The sequence below is a fragment of the Urocitellus parryii genome, chromosome 8 (assembly GCF_045843805.1).
Source record: "Urocitellus parryii isolate mUroPar1 chromosome 8, mUroPar1.hap1, whole genome shotgun sequence".
Taxonomy (NCBI): domain Eukaryota; kingdom Metazoa; phylum Chordata; class Mammalia; order Rodentia; family Sciuridae; genus Urocitellus; species Urocitellus parryii.
Window position 1 is genome coordinate 47,266,958 of NC_135538.1, and position 8,027 is coordinate 47,274,984.

The 8,027-nt window shown below is 36.1% G+C and overlaps 1 pseudogene; it reads right to left on the reverse strand.

Moving 5' to 3' along the window:
- Nucleotides 1–607: 607 nt before the first annotated feature.
- LOC113187310 (kinesin-like protein KIF2A) lies at nt 608–5,117 on the reverse strand (annotated as a pseudogene).
- Nucleotides 5,118–8,027: the final 2,910 nt, after the last annotated feature.

The following is an 8,027-nucleotide window of genomic DNA, read 5'->3' on the forward strand; positions in this document are numbered from 1 at the left end:
CTTGTGAAATGAAAACAATTTTGGAGAAACCTCTTTATTTTGTTGATATGGCTTTGTTGATTGGTTCTTGGTATTTCTATTGTCCCGCTTGGGCAGGGTGGGATTACATAGTCACTTTCCACAAGTTGGCAATTTAGTCCTTTGAGAAACATGTTTTGTAACATGTCAGGGCATGCAAGTTTAAATGACTGTTCTTGTGCTTGCTGTCTTATTGACCTTTACTGCCTCCCTTCCCTACTCTATGCTCTTCTGTCTCACTATTAGGGACATCTGGATCAAGTCCCCAAAACTTCATCATTTAGGAAAGAAAATTGGCAAGCATCTCCAAAATTAACCATTATTTGAGTAAATGAAAAAAAAATAGTTCCATCAATTCTGATTCTTGGTTGTGCTACTGGACTAGAAGCATTTTGTAGACAAAAGATGTTTCACAAAATTGAAATGATATTCAGGTGAAGGGCAAGACATTTTCCATAGACCCTAAAAATTTCAAACTTTTCCAGTGGCTCTTATAGCTGAACCATTGCATGTTAGGTCTGGGGATCCTTTAGCAGTAGATACTAGTTTAGAGGGCAATGAATTTTCTCTAGTAAATTTGCTTGCTGGCTTATACTTCTTGTAGAGCTTCATGAAAAGATTTCACTTTATCCCACAGCTTAGTTAAACTATCTTTTGCTCAAGAATAGCTTCCAGTTGTTGAGCACAGGAATCTACATCATAGTCTACTCCTTCAGTCATCTCTGGGAAACCCTTTTCATCTTCTACCATTGAATAAATTTCTGGAACAATGTCCTGTGATCTTCTATCACTCTTATACCATTCGTGAGTCAGTCTTGTGAAATGAAAACAATTTTGGAGAAACCTCTTCATTTTGTTCACAAATAAGTTTTATGTCATCTCTGGGAAGGTGTAAGGAGCATCTGCCATAGACATGCTGGGACATGCTGGGACTCACTAAGTTACTGGCCATAAGGAACAGCAGCCATTGAACTGCTTAATCCTGTCTGCTTGCAACTGATAAAGAGCTATAAGGGGCAATAGCCATAGACATGCTTAGCAATGACTGGTTACAATTGATAGGCAGCACAGCTCTGTGGACATGCACAAAGAACATACCCAATTGCAATATGTCACTGGACATAACTAATGGACATTGAGTTTCACTGGGTATAACCAATCACCAACATACACTACCAACTTGTAATCATATTTAAATTGCTGGTCCTGCCACATTGAAGAGTGGACATTGGACATCAGTGAAACTGGGTACCTTGCTGTCTGTCCTGAGATAGACTCCACCATTTCCTGACTTCCAGTCATCAGCTGGAGCGAATCACCAGACAAGGATAATGTCTGTTCTTTGGCTAAGAGAAGTCATGTGGCATTGGAGGTATTTTGGGGCTTGTGGTTGCACTAGAATTGTGTGATTTCCTTATAGTGTTTAATTAGTGATTATTGAATTCTAGTTGGGGTGTTCCCGCACACCCAACACTTTTTGCATTGATTGTTTATATTTGATGATTGGTGTGATCGAATATACACTTGCATTTAAAGATAATCTGCCTCCAAATAATTATTTATAGCACTGCTTGTGACAGAAGGGAACTTCACACACCCCACTGTGTTTCTAAATCCTTAATCTACTTTGCTGAATGACGCATTATTGGATCACATCACTGAATAAGAATAGATAATGATCAATAATGGTCAGGTAGTCATGGTTATGGACCCCAATTAAAGTCTTGTTCAAATGCAAAGACTATACCAGACTAACGGTGAAAACATTAATGGACCCTTTTCTTTTTTCATATATACAGACCATGAGACTTATCTACAGGAAAATTCCAGCCAACTTCTTTATCCCAGAGCAGTTGAAAAATGGAAGGTGGTAATGAACCTGGATGGGAATTACAGAGAAGATTAAAACTCAAATACCAAAAGACACAGCCAGTGACTTTGATACTTTATCATTGCCTGTTCAACACAGATTTTGATCAAAACTCATACCCCCCAAAACTATGTAAGCCCCTAGGCTAGCACACCAAAAGGGATTTTCCTGAAACTAGGTCCCTTCCGGTATTATAGGAGTTCTGTCTCTTCTCTTTTCACTTAAATGAATCGTACCCTGTTTACTCTTTGCTTCTGTTATTGTCCGTGGACTTATTCTTCAAATTTTCAAGACATGAACCTAGAAAGAAATTGGTAGAGAATCTAGTTTCATCTCAAAATTCCAGTTTTATCACCAGTCATGGTTGTATCAACAGTCAATTCTTTCACCCTGTTTGCATAATTAATGTATTAAGAGTATTTTTGAAGGATGCTATTCCTAGACAGATTGTGGAAATTGCACAGATATGAGAGTTATCCTATATGAATGAACCTCTAAACACCTGAGTGAGTTTATTTCTGGGAAAGGAATATAAGGTGTATTACTATCTAAGGTTCTGATGCACTCCTTGAGTACTAAAGGATTTATTAATTTCAAATCTTTAGGCCCAGTTTGCCTGTTTGCACTGAATTTGTCATCTCCCCTTTTCATTCCCAGGCAAATTGATGAGAGAATATTTGCCAGGTAGTTTATCTTTCCTTCTAAGAATGATCTGGAACAGTGTATTGTTCCAAGATAAATGTGCATTTGCACGTTTGGTTTTGTCAATGAGTTGCAGTACATTATTATTACATTTGACTTCCTGTTCCCATACTCCCACCTCTTGAACCTGATATTTCAGGTCTTTAAGAACTTTTAATTTTGATTTTCTATTTAGTAAGACAAACTCCTTTCCACTACAAATTTCAAAAACATTTGCACATACTTGAAGTTGTAGCTTCTTATGGATTGTCTTCTTTATCATTAAAATGAATTGCTAATGCATAAATGCCTTTAGAGCAATCTTTGTTCTTTCCTAAAGAGACACCACCCATAGTGTGAGTTTTTTTCACTTCATTCCGCCCATAAGCAAAGCTCCTAGCCATTCTTTTTTTAAAAAAATTGTTTCTTCTCGTAGTCTATCAGTAAACCAGTAAGCCATTTCATTAGGAGCTGAGTCATCAAAGTCATGATCAAAATCAAATATTTGGTTTTCTAGGTACCTTGTTAAATCTCCTATCTGTTTGGGTTCATGTACCTTCAGAATATCTTTTCAGGGGTGAAGGGTTTTTAGAGCAAGATCTTTCACGTGACGTTCTTTTTTTATTGAGTAGTTTGTTTTATTGTATAAACACTTATCCTATATTTATGGTCCATAATCCAAGCTTTCTCTAATGTTTCTGACCATACACATAATTTCTTTTATTTTGATCATATTTACTTAATATTTTATCTATTTATTTATTTTGCATTACAATTCTTAATATACCTTTATACCACAATTTATCATATCTCTGATTGTATATAAGGTATGTTGACACCAAATTCACATAATTTCTTTTTATTTTTTTTTAATTTTAATTAATTAATTTATTTATTTTTGTGTGTGTGTTACTGGGGATTGATCTCAGGGACACTGGAACACTGAACCACATCCCCAGCCCTATTTTGTATTTTATTTAGAGACAGGGTCTCACTGAGTTGCTAAGCACCTCATCATTGCTGAGGCTGGCTTTGAACTCCTCGTGATCTTCCTGCCTCAGCCTCTGGAGCTGCTGTGATTACAGGTGTGCACCACTGTGCTCAGCTCATACATATAATTTTGTAATTTGGATTTTTTCCCCTCTGAGTTCTTGCTGTTGCAATTTCCTATTTTCTCATTTTTTTCTTGTAATTATTCTACTTCTTTTCCACAATTAGACTTTCTACACAGAGGGGCTCCATTTTCCTCCATCCTTCCTTCCTTCTTTTATATCTTCTTTCCTTCCTTCCTTCTTTTTTCTTTCCTTTCTTTCTTCAGCTTGAACTGGAGATAGATCTGCTACACTACCATTCTGTTGTGCAGAGAAAGACTTTTGAGGAAGTTGACTAGGTTGTGCATGTTCAGAACCAATCACTGTGTCATCTTTTGGAGGAGAGTAATTTTTAATAGATTTTATAATCTGTTGATATAATGTTGTTTATTTTGACTAAGGATGTTGGAGATATTTCTAGGCTAGGTTCAGTTTCTTCATCAGGAACAAGGTCAGGGTTAAGTGAAAAGATGCCTTCCAGATCAACCTCTTTACCTTTTGTGGCTTCATTTTCTACCCATTCAACAGTTATACTTTAGTTATCATCACTTAAAGATGTTTCCCTTGCTTGGAGCATTTGGGTGTGGCTCCACTTGATCTCCATGGAAATCCCGATTTGGATCTTGCTGAAGTTGGTTGTTGCCGTCACCTAATCTCAAGTCTTTATAATATTTTTAAATGAAATTCATATGTCTGTTTGTGTTCCACCAACCCTGTGTCTTGGGAAAAAATTGTTATCTCCACTTTTAGGATATTAGGGACTCAGAAGAAACCCAATGTTAGAAATATTTTACCTAAATATTGAATATTCTGTAGGGATTACCTATAAAGAAAAATAAAAAGGAGATGGTTATTTCATTAAACTACAGGGATTCTTCTCTAGTAAGAAAAGTAGAAGTTATCTCACAAGAGGAGGTAAGAGAAAGTTCAGGTTACAGAGCATAGTAACACCCTGTACTCTCAGGCAAGGCAATTTATAATTAATTTCATTTATCCAACAAAGATATTTTGAGTATTTATTATATTATAGATACTGTTCCATTTATTGGGGATGAAGCATTGAACGAAACAGATGTACACCTTTCCCTCATGGAGCTTATAATGTAGTTGAACAATTGTTTATTCATGAAAATATTTACATTTGAAATTTAAGAGAAAAGTTATAAAATTTCCTCCTTCATGCTAACATGTTAGTTTCATGAGGGTAAGGATCTTTGTTTTATATTCACTGAGTTATGCCAAGTGCTTAGAACCATGCCCAGCACATATTAGAGTCTCAATAAATATTTGTTGAATAATGAATTAATAATAAAAACTATCTTCAGTTAAAATCCTCCTATATACTTAGAATTTTATAGGACCATGATGATGCTACTGGTGGAGTTGGGAGGCTGGGACAATTTTGTCACATTAACAATAGGAAGCTATATTTTTTTGAGTCTGGCTCTTACCTGCATAATCTAAACTTCCATTATCCTTCCGATTTTACTAGTTTTTCTGACACTGCTTAGAGTTATGTTCCAGGAATGGATAAGTCTCTTCTCTACAGTTACCACACATTTTTGACAAAGTCTCCCCATATTGGACCAGGTCTATCTAAGAACACCTTCTACCAATATAGCTGCTGGAGGGTGCTCACCATTAATGTATGCGGGGCAATGGGTCTTCACCAGGACAATGATGTGGTTTGTGTCAGCTGCACTGTCTCCTAGTCTTCCTGATGCATCCCCATTTATACTTTATGCAGTATTTTACCACAAGAACAACAAAATGTTGCTGGGAAATCTCTGTGTATTTCAGAACATCTTTTGAGAACGTATCTACAGATTCTGCCATCAGTGCTCTCTCACAGAGCTCTGACATGTGTTGCTAAGTCTGAGTGAAGGCACAAGTGAGGCTTCCTTCTCACATGCCTCTTTTTGTGTAGAATGGTGCTCAGAGATGGTAGAGGTGGTACAGCTCTTAGGCTGAGTCTACACTACAAAATTAACATGATAGTGATGCAGAGTTCAAAGAGAAAAAAAGAAAACCCAGTATTACAAAACTAGACTATGAAAGGGAATACTATTATTTCCACCATAATGGGGATAGCAATTTCTAATCTAATCTATTATAAAAATATGACCATCTCCAAAATTTTTATTTTTCCCACTTTCACATAACTGAGCATTCATGTTCTTGAATAGGTCAGTCACAGATAGATAGAGAGAATGTAAACATAAACATACTTTGTAGCTTTTTGCTGCATGTTGTTACACTAAAAGTCAGGTTCAGTAAGATTGATGAGAATTTAAAATTAGGTATTTTCTGTGCCTGGAACTGTTGACCACAAAATCAGAGATAAAATTTGTGTTAACTTGAAAATTATTACCATTATTTTGGAGAGAACTCCCTAGTTGCAGGAAGATATTAGTAGAGTGTACAGCTATATATGTGATATGATTTTTGAGTTTTGAAGAAGATTCTCTGAAACCCACAATGATTATTTGTCCTGCATGCTTATATAAGAAATTGTATTAGGAGAAATTATTTTTTTCTAGTTCAGGAAATTCAGTGCAAGCTTCGTAACACATTACACTTTTCCTTAAAGGAGGCTTTTGTAGAGGGTTTTGGAGGAATTATTGGCTCATTGGTTTTCTGAAGAGGTGAAAGACAGGAGAAGAGTGAAGTTGACAGGTTGAAAGCAAGCTGTGGTTACCACACACATTAAATAAAAAATCGTTTCAATGAAGATTGGATCTGAACCAAAGAAATTTTGAATCAATAACTAACATCATGAAATGATATACCTCTGAATAAGGAATCCAAAGATAGAATGGTTTTAGTTTTGACTTTGACCTTTATTGGTTATGTGATCTTGGGGAAGTCGTTAAAACTCAGTGGACTTTCTTATTCTGATATGCAAAGATGGGAGGCTTCTTTTTCCTGTTCTCAGTTCCTGTGTTTCAGTGGCTGGGTTGTGTGGGCAGACTTGCAGAAAGAACAGTGTGAGCTGGAATAGCATATAAGCTTTGTGGGAGGGTGACTTTAGAGCTGGACCACCAACAGTGCAGGAATTAAATTGAAAAAAAAAAAAGGGAAGGGGAAGGAGTTTCAGTAAGAAAGCACAAAGTCTGGAACAAAATGCAAATTGTAGATCTCATGGAGAGTGGACTGATTGGCAGAAGGTCAGAGCCCTGTGCAAGGGTTCTGTATTGGATGTAAGAACTGAATTTTCTAGAATTATCTTTGCGATTATATTCTCAAGTTGTCTTCTGCAATTGAGTTATGAAATATTAAATGCCTATCCTCTTTTATATTATTTCTACGTGCTGGTTTTCTAATTAAAATGCCTATTCCACTTGCAAATTAGTTTCAATCACAAATATTTTGAATCAAGTATTGATTATTATTGTTTTGGTTTCAGTGACAGAAGTATCCTTTCTCCTTAAAAAAGTCAAGGACTTTTGTTTTTCTAAGGGAAAATGTAGAAAGTTAATACTCCATTAGTTAACACCTTCAAGCTAGGGGGCTGAGCAGGACAACTGACTATTTTGTGTGTGTGTGTGTGTAGCTGGGCCTTGTGCATGTGAGGCAAGCACTCTACCAACTGAGCTTTCTTTGTTTTAGGTGACATACCTATTATATAACTAGAAATTGCAACTATTGACTCATTTAATGATTTCATCTGCATTTTGCCATGCTATGGTTTTTACATGTTTTACACTCAGTTAACATTGCTCTCCTTTGCCAGCAACATGCTCTTTGGGTGAAATTGCTCTGAATTTTGTATTTCACTTAAAAATTGTAGGTTTATTAAACTCTTTAATGAACAGACTAAAAAAAAAAAAACAAAAAAGTCAAGGACCCTTACTATGTCTCACTTTCTGTAGCAGAGAATCTTAACTTGGAAATGAACTTCTAGTTGCATATCATATGCTGTGCATCTCATTTAGCTGGGTGTGTCTTATCTCCGCTCTCATAATATCCTGCACATACCTTTGTTGTTTCCTTGACATTGAAATATCTACATTTGTATTTTTCTTCTGGCTAACCTCTGAGTTTCTCAGAACAGACTTCCTTTTTCTTTCTTCCTTCCTTCCTTCTTATCTTTTCCCTTCTTTTCTTTTTCTGCAGGTCTGACATAATGAATAGCACTTTGACATGCCGGGCTCAATGAATGCTTCCTGTTCTTAAGCTATATGTCCCATGTTCTGTAATAGAAAATGCAATCTTGATGTTGGAAATTGAAGGAACTTTTGAATGCAAGTGTGTTTGAATACAATCTTGCCTTCCTTTTTCTCATGATATTAATTAGATATTAATTAGATTCCAGCTAGTTGGGGGCGGGGAAGAACTGCAGCCCTATTAGTAAAGAGAAAATATTC